We start from the raw sequence: 12,097 nt of genomic DNA on the forward strand, positions 1-12,097 counted from the left end.
AATACCCTTGACACCCATTAACCACGTAGAAGCCCAAATCCCTGTTTGGCCAAGAGATTCCCCCAGGCCCTGAATGGCTGGAGGATACACCCTCCTCAAGGTCTGACGGGTCGGAAGACACTCTTGGAAGCCATGATTGGTCAGGAGATGGCCTGCATGGATTCCCACTTCTCCTTTGTCCCTCGTGAGAGCCCCACAGGCAGGGTGGCCTAGGTCCAGGAGGGGTAGGAGAAGGTGATTCTGTACAGCTGGGCCCAGGAAGAGAAGACCCTCTTCTTCCTGATGAAGTGGTGGTGGTTGCCCTTCTCATTCTGAATGTCGGTGACACACTGGTCCAGCGCCTTAGGCTCGTAGCAGTGGTAGGGCATGCGCTGTAGGCAGGGCCCCTGCAGTAGTCGGGGGGCGCCATGCCATAGATGTGCACGTGGTCACACTACTCCACTGCAGTCGCCGTGGTGAACCAGCCTGTGCTCAACCACGAGTAGGACTCTTCCCTGTCCTTGCCTGTCTCACTCTGGAAGAGGTCATCAGACTGGCTCATGCAGCCAAGAGAGATGGCGTAAGCTTCCATGTTGGGGAACACCAGGCCTGCCCGCTGGACGACGTGCACCAGGCTGTCCTGGGGCTTCTGCATCTTGTTTGGGACACCCCAGAAGATGAACATGGTTTCAGAGGTCTGGTTGATGAACTCCTAGAGTCTCCGCAGCACACAGAATACACTGGAATGCGCTGCTACGTGGAAGGTGGTCTTGTTACCCACAAGGTGGTCTGAGTAGCCTGTGGTGGGGGTGTCGTTCATGCGGATTGTGCACTCGGCCTGTTTGACCTCAGGGCCCAGTTTGGTTCCTAGCAGGTGGCTGGAGCTGGTGACAATCACATTGGTGGCACCGGGAGGGCAGTGTCTTGTAGGCGAGAATGGGGATGTAGCTGTCAGTGATGCCCCACTTCTTGAGGTTGACCAGCTGGCGGATCCGGCCCCACAGGGAGCTGTAATGAGAGGCTTCACTGGCACTGTTGGGGCTACAGAGGATGAGGGTGGATATGAGAGCAAAGAGGATCAGGAGCACTGCTGACCACTGCTGTTTGTTGTTACTCATCTCTCTCTGGCGACTGCTGTGGGGCAGAGGCCGGCATCCTGCAGATGGCCCAGGGGGTAGGGGTGTGGGGTCATACCTCCCCTGGGGGGCGCCAGCTCCCCTCAGCCCCCAATCCCCCTCACATGGTGCCTGGAGCCCAGAGTTGAGGTCTGCGCTGCTCTGGCTGCCCAGGCCCCGCTGCTGAAACAGCTGTTTTGATTGATTCTGATTTTTCAGTGAAATAAGGGTGTACAGGGCATGCTCAGTTGCACAGTCATGTCCAACTCTTTGAGACTTCATAGACTGTAGCCCGCCAGGTTCCTCTGTCCATGGGATTCTCTAGGCAAGAATACTGGAGTGGGTTGCCATGCCCTCCTCCAGGGGATCTTCCCAACCCAGGGATCAGATCCCAACTGGCATCTCGTGTGTCTCTTGCATTGTAGGCAAATTCTTTACCGCTAAGCCACAGGGGAAGCCAAGAAGCAAGGCAATTGGCTGAGAATGAGGACAGAGTGTGGGGTGAAATGGTTGTTTTGGAGGCTGGGAGGCTGAATGTATGGGGGACATTGAGTAGAATAGCCTGGTAATGAGGAAAGCCTACTTGAGTCTTGTCGTCAGAAGCTAAGTGCAACTAAGCAGGTGGTCATATGGGTGCTCAGTCGCGTCCGACTCTTCGTGGACTGCAGCCCACCAGGCTCCACTGTCCATGAGATCCTCCTGACAAGAAATACTGGAGTGAGGTGCCATTTCCTCCTCCAGGGGATCTTCCCAACCCAGGGTTCAAACCTGTGTCTCTTGCACTGGCAGGCAGATTCTTACCACTGAGCCACATGAGAAGCCCGACGCAGGAGATAATACATACTTCAACCAGGAGTTACTGTGTGGAACAGACAGGTGGGCTTAGGAGTGCTGAGGTTCAGTTAGGCAAGTGTGAGAGAGATGGCAGGAAGGTCCCTGAATCAGCCTCCTGCCTACTCCCCAGACCTTGGTCCTGTTTCTGATGCTGGTCTTGTTTTTACTGGTGCCTTCCTGGTCTCTTTGCCCTCATCTACCTTCCTGCCCTTCACCCCTCTGGGCCTCAGCCATCGTCCTCCTCTGTCTCCCCTGACCCCTCCTTCAATTTCTCATCCTGAGAAAACCAGGCCCACAAGCCAGCTCAGCCAGAAGTGGAACCAGTACTTCAAAAGGGCACAGTAATAGTGACTTTCTCTGTTTGACGAAGACTCCTACCTGCGTGCCAGCACCAGAGCTGATTTTCTTAGAATGCAGGCTCCTTGAAGTTGGAGGAGGCAGCTTGTCCACCCATCAGTAAGTGTGGCCCAAGGTGTGATTATTGTTAGGCCTGTTGTGAGCGGCAAAGGCGGTCCCTGAGCTGTCCCCTCTGCTGTGTTCATTAAGGAGCTTGTCTGGTGGAGGAGATGGACCCAGGTCCAGAGGACTCAGCTGGGATGTGTCCAGTCTCCCTTCAGACTGAAGGGCTTATTCCCCCAGCTTCTGGGAGTGCTGTGGGCAGGTGGCCCCCTGCTGTCGGCAGTCTCAGGAGTGGTTTATAAGGTCCAGCCCGCATCCAGTGACTGGTCTATACCAGGTTATAAAAGCCTGACTTTCTCAACCCAAGTTGAGGTGTCTCAGAAGGGTCATTCCAGTGACAGAGGTCCTGGGGGAGGTGGGGGGGAGGTGAGCTGAGGCTTTCACAGCTTCACCTCTCCATCTCAATTCTTGCCTCCCTCCTCTCCCTCCCACAGATGTTGACCTCAAGGGCACCCCTTAATCAATGTAATCACCCTCATCTCCCTCTCAGAGCTTCTTCTGGGGAACCCAGCTTGCAACAGTTGAGGCCGGTAGTGACCCAAGAAAGCAGACACTAAGGTGAAATTGGTTTTCTTGGCATAGCACTAACATCACACCCGAACTCTAAATTGGTCCCTTCCCTTGATTCCTCCTGTTCTACAAAATCATAATTGCACGTGTGTTTTGCTGAAGGTTTTCACTTCATCTCAGGTTCAAAGGATTTGTTAACAAAATAAGCCACTCGTTCTATACAAATAAATAATACAAATGTTTGTTAGAAGATTATCTAGCTTACTTTCAATATATTAACATTAAAAGAAAAGATAAATAGAAACAACAGAGGATACATATGCAAGGAGATCAAACTAGTCAATCCTAAAGGAAACCAGTCCTGAATATTCACTGGAAGGACTGATGCTGAAGCTAAAACTCCAGTACTTTGGCCACCAGATGTGAAGAGCCAATTCATTGGAAAAGACCCTGATGCTGGGAAAGATCGAAGGCAGGAGGAGAAGGGGACGACAGAGGATGAGATGGTTGGATGGCATCACTGACTTGATGGGCATGAGTTTGAGCAAGCTCTGGGAGTTGGTGATGGACAGGGAGGCCTGGCGTGCTGCAGTCCGTGGGGTCGCAGAGTCAGACACGATTGAGTGACTGAACTGAACTGAACTAAGAGGATACATCACCAAATTGGGTTTTAATCAGCATCCAGACTCAAACAGCACTGGGAAGTCCCCGTGACACAGTATGTCTGGAGTCCCAGTTGGGAAAAAGGACCCAGGCATCGCATCCGCTCTGTGGGTGAGACTTCAAAGACTGCACCTCAGGGTTCCCACTTGTAATCTCAGGACGCAAACTGATATCATTAATCTGTGAGCAAATAGCAGCTCTGGTTTCCTGTTAATGCTGTTTGCTTCGTCTTATAAAACTTGGTTGTTAATGTTGTTAAGCCTGGGACTTGGTTGGCCAGGGCACCTCCAGGGGCTCAACAGTCTCAAGATTCATCCTCTATCTATGGTGTTTTCAAGGCTTCCACTCACAGCAAGCAGTCACTCACAGTCAGGGTAGTGTCCAGGCAGGTTAGAAGCAAGGTCAGAGGCCTGCTCTGTGTCGTCTGTGAAGCCTAAACAAGACTATTTGATTTCCCTAACAAGGTGTCACCTTCTAGGCCCCAAGCCCACCTCCTTCCTGAAGTGTAAGTTGTTCCCACAGTTTCTCCTCTGCTCCCCTGGCCTCTAGACCATGGCCCTGTTTCGTGAGTCAACATGAGGACATGGGGGGATGTGCCTACTTCTGTCATGCTGCCATGTCGTATTCTGGGCAGGTCAGAACTTGAGGCTGCCAGAGCAACTGGAAAGTGGGGGCAGAAATGCCAGGAAGGAGGAAAGGCAGAGAGCCCTGAAATCTGAGTGAAAACTCTCCTCCCGGTCTCTACCCTCCTCTCCATTGTGGGCTTCTTCCTTTAAGAAAAAAAAAAAATCTTTGTATCATTTAATATGTTATGAAAATTCATCAGCATCAGTAAGAATAGAGGTACAATATCATTTTGAAGGGCTTCCTTGGTGGCTCGGACATAAAGAATCTGCCTGTAATGCAGGAGATCCGGGTTAGATCCCTAGGTCGAGATCCCCTGGAGAAGGAAATGGCAACCCACTCCAGTATTCTTGCCTGGAGAATCCCATAGACAGAGAGCCTGGTGGGCTGCCGTCCTTGGAGTCACAAAGAGTCATACACGACTGAGCGCCTTTCACATCATTTTGAATGCCTGTGTATATTCCGCTGTACAGATATACTGTAATTTAACCTTCTACTATTGGTCATTTGGAGTGTTTCCAATTGTTTCGGGGGAGGGGGCGGTTTGTGGGCTTTTCTTTCTTCAAGCTGAAGGAAGGGCTTCCCTGGTGGCTCAGTGGTAAAGAATCCGCCTGCCAGGAGACACAGGATGGATCCCTGGTCCAGGAATATCCCACTTGCCACAGAGCAGCTAAGCCCTTGTGCTGCAGTTACTGATCCTGCGCTCTAGAGTCTGGGAGCCACGGCGACTGAGTCCCTGTGCCGCAGCCACTGAAATTCGCGCCCCCTAGTGCCCGGGCCGTGAAACAGGAGAGGCCACTGCAATGCGAAAGCCGCACACTGCAGCGGGAGAGTAGCCCCCGATTGCCCCAAGTGGAGAAAAGCCCGTGCAACAACAAAGACCCAGCACAACCAAAATCCATTCATTAATCATTTAAAAACCTGAACTGAAAGACGCTTGGTTATGCCCGACTCTTTGCGACCCCATGGATTATACAGTCCATGGAATTCTCCAGGCCCAGAATACTGGAGTGGGTAGCCTTTCCCTTCTCCAGGGGATCTTCCCAACCCTGGGTTGAACCCAGGTCTCCTGTGTTGCAGGAAGAGTCTTCACCAGCTGAGCTACAAGGAAAGCCCTAAAAAGCCTGAAGGAAGACCACTTATGACGTCATGCTGTTCCCAACTGGAAACAGGGTTCCAATGTTGCCAGGACTGTCCCGTCTCTTGGGTTTGTTGGTGCTGCTGGAAGCCTGACAGGCTCAGAACCAGAGGGAAGGAGGGGCTACTGCCAGGGAGGAGGAGGTTTATGATCAAGGAGACTGAAGCCTACAGGCAGGAGTGGCTAAAACACCCAGTCCTGGGAACTTCATCCACACCGCCTCAGTGGCAGACGGAGATGAGGCTGACAGTTGATACGGAGAGACAGGAAAGGGTCTTGGATTCCCAAGAAGCAAGCCTGAGACCAGGGTACAAGTAGTTTATTGGGAGGTGGTTCTGATTCCGGTGGTGAAAAACTAGAAGGAAGGACCTTTGTTCTTGTCTTCTTTGAAGGAAGAATTCAGCAGAGACCAAGATTGTGAAAAGATAAAGGTGTTTATAAAAGAAGCAGAATATGTGTAAAAGAACACGCAGCTGAACTCAGAGAGAGTTATGTGCAACGAGGCTGGCTTAGGTTGCTTAAATCAGGTAGTTTTCTGCTTTTGTTTTCTGACCAGTCATCTTCATATCTGGTCCTGGTATGGGCATGCATCTCTCAGCCAAGATGGATTCCAGCTGACCTCTTCTCCCTCCTTTTGTCCTTCCCCTCGACTGAGGGCCTTCTCTGGGTGTGTGTTGAGCCAGGAAACCCCACAAGAATGCACCCCGTCTGGGCCCAGTGCACCCGCTGGCCTCCCATCTCGAAGCATCAGCAGGAGACCAGCTGCAGTTGCTCAGCCGGGGGCCTGTGCATCTCCTACCTCAGGTCTGAAGAAAGGAGCCTGACCCAGATGTTACTGAGTAGCGTCTGCTGTGAGCACCCAGGGCCCAGGCCCGCTGGGGACCCTCAGATGGGGCCAGGACTAGGGTGAGGCACTTGGGGTGCCAGATTAAGGAGGGACCCACTCTCGCACAACCCTGGTAGATGCCGCCTTAAACCTTGCACCCTGGAGCCTCTCTTACCTTGCCCTAGTCCCTGCCCTGCTCTGAGAGACTGTGCAGAACTAACCTCACGATTGTTCCGTCCACAGCTGGGAGCCAGGGATCTTGTCGCTGAGCCCATCCTTCATTGATCGAGCATTTCCCCTGGGTTGTTAAATCTCAGCACTTGCGGCCCTGAGGCAGAGTCAGAGGGAGGAAGAGCTGGTCCTGCAGGAACCTCAGAGGTCTGCTGAAGGCACGCAGGCCTGGGTGTCCATGGCCCCTGCAGTGCAGGGAGCCTGAATATATCCCTCCTCTCTCCGGAGCCCACCCCCTTCTGCTTCTGTGACCTCTGAAGCCAGTGAAGGAAACGTTCAAGAGAATCACTTGGAGAACTAGGCTGTGTCTTCGGAATCTGGAGATGCCAGGACTGGTAGTCTTCTTGTACCTCGTGGTAGCCACCTTGTGTAATCCTTGAGGTGAGGTGCATCTGCAGTAGAGCAAGAGGTGGGCCACCTGGGAAAGACCTGCCCTTCCCAGAAGCGGGGCCTGGGCTTCTCAGGGCCAGAGATGAACCCCAACCACGGGAGCCAGAGTTTCACTGTCCTGGGCGCATCCTACACGAGAAGACAACCAGCAGGGAAGTCCATGGGAAATTGGGGGGTAGCAGCCAGGCTTAGAATGTATCACTCAGATCGGTGACGGAAGTTCCTTCAAAAACCCACAAAGATGCTCCAAGGGAAAGAGGCAGCCTCGGGCACTGCCACACAGAGGACCTCAGTGCCAAGCTGTTCCCAGAGCAGCCATGATATGCCTTTTCTGCTCCCCACCCTGCCTGCCCAGCCCAGCCCAGCCCTGGCGGAGGAAGCGCAGCAGAGTGAGAAGGGAGGGAGAAGAAGGGAAGGACAAGGAGGAGAAGCCACCCTCTCCCACCTCCCCCAGGCCAGTTTCCTTGGCAGGAGGTCCAGGCTGGAGGCCCAGGGAACGTCAGGTGGATAAGAGATCAATGCTTTGATATTTTATTGGACTGGACTTTTAAAAATACCTTTTAAAAAAAGTATTAACACCCAAGTCTGACTCAGAAAGATGTGGGGTCTGAGCAGTCATCTGTGTAAGGATGGGTGAGTCAGCATTCAGCAGTACAGTTGGCAGAGACAGCGGTTGGAGAGAAAAACGTCATTTTCAGCTACTGTCCTCCTGGGTTCATCCATTCAATAAACCCTTGTCCTCCATTCTAGCTTTGCCCAAATGTGCTAAAATGGCATTATTTAAAAATTCTGTCTGTATTTCTAGAATTTGTTCAGAACCTGGAAGAGAGATGTGGTTAATTGACATCCCCCACCCCTGCCACCAGCCAGTGAGAACTCTCCCCCTGCATGGTGACAGTTTCCAAAAGCAACAGAACAGTTGGGAGCTAAGAAGCCACCCCAGTCGTGGCTGCCGCAGCCTTCCCCACCTCTCCCCTGCCAGAGAGGCCGTGGAGGTTGAGACGCAATCACAGTAGCCAAGACAGGAAATTCTAAGAACCAGAATATTAATAGTAATACTGGAATTGACATTCAGCCAGAGTTCAGCATTGCTGCAATCCCAGCTCTCAATGGCCAGCATTGTTATTAAATAGCTTGAACATCATCTCTGAGGAAAGCTGGACCTCCTGTGCTTGCTGATGGCTTGGTGTTGGATGCCAAAGGAATTCTCCTTCTCATCAAGGTGATATAAGGAAGGGTCAGTCTTGCTCAGGGCTTTCGAATATAGTGTGCACACAGATCCCCTGGGTCCTTGTCAGAATGTAGAGTCAGATCTGGAGTAGGGCAGGAGTATGCATTTCTAACTAGCTCCCAAGTGGTGTCAATGCTTTGGTGCATGGACTACATTTACAATAGCAAAGATCCAGTTCTCCACTTTAGCTACACATGAGAATCACACGGGGGAATTTGCAAAACACTCAGATTCAGATTTCATTGGTCTGGAGTGGGATCCTGATGCTGATGTTTTTAAAACTCCCCTATAATTCTATAAGGGCTTCCCTGATGGCTCAGTGGTAAAGAATCCACTTGCCAATGCAGGAACCACAGAAGACGCAGATTCGGTCCCTGGGTCAGAAAGATCCCCTGGAGGAGGAAATGGCAGCCCACTCCAATATTCTTTTTTTTTTTTTTCACTCTAATATTCTTGCCCGGGAAATCCCATGGACAGAGGAGGCTGGCGGGCTACAGTCCATAAAGTCACAAAGAGTTGGACCCATCTTTGCAAGTGAACACCAAGACAATTTTATAAACAGCTAAGATTGAGAAATAGATTTATAATAAGAATCGTGACACTTATTTATTCCATAACTGTTATTTGTTTATGGAAGATAAATGTGGTTAAGGACTTAATGCCAACATAGACAAAGGATGATTCTTCTAAATCCAGGTGAGGTTGACAACACCTAGGAAGAGTGACCCCACCTGAACCCTAGTATGTCACACCAGTGCATGAAATGGCTGCTGATAAAATCGCCACCCTAACTGCATCTAGAAAGGCCAGGACAGCCCCACTGAGTGGATTGTGGGCACTCTGAATTATCTGTGCAGAAAGAAGGGGAGGGAGGGTATGTGTGAGTACGTATGCTCGAGAGACATTTATGCACGTGACGGAAATTCAGCGTCGACCAAAATGTCCCTTCCTTCCTCAAGTCTCACAGTTTAAAAGTAGTTTTGTCCTTTTTATTCATTTGACTCAAGGTGATGTTGGCAGTGCTTCGAGACTAGTCACTCTGTAAATTTCTTAAGTGATTTTTGTATTAATTTCCCAGGATTGCATGACAAGTTACCAAAAACTCAGTGACTCAAATGATAGAAATGTATTTCCTCACGGTTCTGGGGGCCAAAGTCCAAAATCAAGATGTAGGCGGGGCCACGTTCTCTCTGAAACCTTTCGGGGAGAATCCATTCCATGTCTTAGGTTGGTGGCAAGTCTTGGTGTTCCTTGGCTTGTAGACATCTTTGCCTCTGTCAACCTCTGGAATCCTCCCTGTGTCTGTTCACTTCTTCTAAGGACATCAGTCATATTGGATTAAAGGCCCACCCTACTCAAGTATGACCTCAGTTCAGTTCAGTTCAGTCACTCAGTCGTGTCCGACTCTTTGTGACCCCATGAATCGCAGTACGCCAGGCCTCCCTGTCCATCACCAACTCCCAGAGTTCACTCAGACTCACGTCCATCGAGTCAGTGATGCCATCCAGCCATCTCATCCTCTGTCGTCCCCTTCTCCTCCTGCCCCCAGTCCCTCCCAGCATCAGAGTCTTTTCCAATGAGTCAACTCTTCGCATGAGGTGGCCAAAGTACTGGAGTTTCAGCTTTAGCATCATTCCTTCCAAAGAAATCCCAGGGCTGATCTCCTTCAGAATGGACTGGTTGGATCTCCTTGCAGTCCAAGGGACTCTCAAGAGTCTTCTCCAACACCACAGTTCAAAAGCATCAATTCTTTGGCGCTCAGCCTTCTTCACAGTCCAACTGTCACATCCATACATGACCACAGGAAAAACCATAGCCTTGACTAGACGGACCTTTGTTGGCAAAGTAATGTCTCTGCTTTTGAATATGCTATCTAGGTTGGTCATAACTTTCCTTCCAAGGAGTAAGCATCTTTTAATTTCATGGCTGCAATCACCATCTGCAGTGATTTTGGAGCCCCCCAAAATAAAGTCTGACACTGTTTCCACTGTTTCCCCATCTATTTCCCAGGAAGTGATGGGACCGGATGCCGTGATCTTCGTTTTCTGAATGTTGAGCTTTAAGCCAACTTTTTCACTCTCCACTTTCACTTTCATCAAGAGGCTTTTTAGTTCCTCTTCACTTTCTGCCATAAGTTGTAATGAATATCATCTGCAATGATCTGATTTCTAAAAAAGATCACATTCTAGAACTCTGAGAAGAGCATGAATTTGGGGGCAGGATGCTCTCCAACCCAGTACACTCTTCTTACCTAAAGATGGGAAGATTCCTAAAGCCATCACAGGTCCATGTGAGAAATACCTTGCCCAAATCCCCTTGCAAACAGGGGTTTGTTTTGCACCAGAGCCCAGCCTGTTCCCTTTCTAGCACAGCATAATGGAGAGCATGCAGAACACAGAGCCTGGTGGACCTGAGGTCAAATCTCCACTTAGAGAGGTGGCTTTTGGTTAAGTTGCTTATACCTTCTTGGGTTGCATTCTTTGTAACTTGGGGCAACAGGACAAATAACCAAACATTTTGCGGAAGCTTTCTTCTGCACGATACACCATATTAGAACCTTTATAGATGTTATTTGATTAACAGAAATATCATCTTCATGAAGCTGTGAGGATAAATTAGCATATAGCCTGTACCTGATCCACTGTAGGTGCTGAACAAATACTAGTCCTTTTTACATCCTTCCTCACTTCAGGTGCTGATAGTTTCTGCTAATCCCTAAGCGGAGCCACCCAGATAACCTGCGCTTGCATTTGTGATGGACAGCCTGGAGCCGGAGACTTGGGAGTCAGCTCTGCCAGTAACTCCACTGTGACTTTGGCAAGCCACTTAAACACCTTCCATCCAGTAACTCACTCTGCTGCCCGCTCAAGAATGAGCAGCTTCTGAGAGCAGCATGCCAGTGTGGGAAGTGGAACCCAGGGCCTGGCAGGTGAGAAGGTTCATGGGGCTGTGGAGCATCTCTGGTCCTGAGTTCCAGCACCAAAGTGATCCTGAGTTCACCTGCCCCATCTCACCATCTGCCCCTCCATGCACCTGCCCTAATCTTTACTGGGCTGTGTTCTCAGCTCTCTGTGGATCTGCCAAGGGTTAACTAGCTTCTGACCTTTAAAGAAAATGTGATACTAACCCAAGAGTCCCTCTCTGGTTTGGATAATGTGTGTGTGTGTGTGTGTGTGTGTGTGTATGTGAATGTGTGTTTCCTTGCTCTCTTGCAGGACTTCCTGTTTCTGCAGACTCTTTGACCACCCCCATTAACTCTGGAAGTGGCTGGGCACTTGTGCAAATCTGTCAGCTGCCACATCACATCCTTGATTTGTTCTTTCCTTCTTCTCCAGTTCAGTTCAGTTCAGTCACTCAGTCCTGTCTGACTTTTTGTGACCCTGTGAACCGCAGCATGCCAGGCCTCCCTGTCCAGCACCAACTCCCAGAGCCTACCCAAACTCATGTCCATTGAGTTGGTGATGCCATCCAACCATCTCATCCACTGTCATCCCCTTCTCCTTCTGCCCCCAATCTTTCCCAACATCAGGGTCTTTTCAAATGAGTCAGCTCATTTGAGTCAACATCATGAGTCAGCATCAGGTGGCCAAAGTATTGGAGTTTCAGCCTCAACCTCAGACCTTCCAATGAACACCCAGGACTGATCTCCTTTAGAATGGACTGGTTGGATCTCCTTGCAGTCCAAGGGACTCTCAAGAGTCTTCTCCAGCACCAGAGTTCAAAAGTATCAATTCTGTGCTCAGCTTTCTTTATGGTCCAACTCTCACATCCATACATGACTACTGGAAAAACCATAGCCTTGACTAGACGGACTTTTGTTGGCAAAGTAATGTCTCTGCTTTTTAATATTCTGTCTAGGTTGGTCATAACTTTCCTTCCAAGGAGTAAGTTTCTTTTAATTTCATGGCTGCGATCATGATCCACAGTGATTTTGGAGCCCCCCCTCAAAAAAAGTCTCTCACTGTTTCCACTGTTTCCCCATCTATTTGTCATGAAGTGATGGGACCGGATGTCATGATCTTAGTTTTCTGAATGTTGAGCTTTAAGCCAACTTTTTCATTCTTCTCTTTCACTTTCATCACAAGGCTCTTTAGTTC

At 50.0% G+C, this 12,097-nt stretch overlaps 1 pseudogene; it reads right to left on the bottom strand.

Moving 5' to 3' along the window:
- Positions 1 to 209: 209 nt before the first annotated feature.
- On the bottom strand, positions 210 to 1,163 carry LOC129635284 (alpha-N-acetylgalactosaminide alpha-2,6-sialyltransferase 6-like; annotated as a pseudogene).
- Positions 1,164 to 12,097: the final 10,934 nt, after the last annotated feature.

Source organism: Bubalus kerabau, chromosome 20 (genome assembly GCF_029407905.1).
Source record: "Bubalus kerabau isolate K-KA32 ecotype Philippines breed swamp buffalo chromosome 20, PCC_UOA_SB_1v2, whole genome shotgun sequence".
Classification (NCBI taxonomy): Eukaryota; Metazoa; Chordata; class Mammalia; order Artiodactyla; family Bovidae; genus Bubalus; species Bubalus kerabau.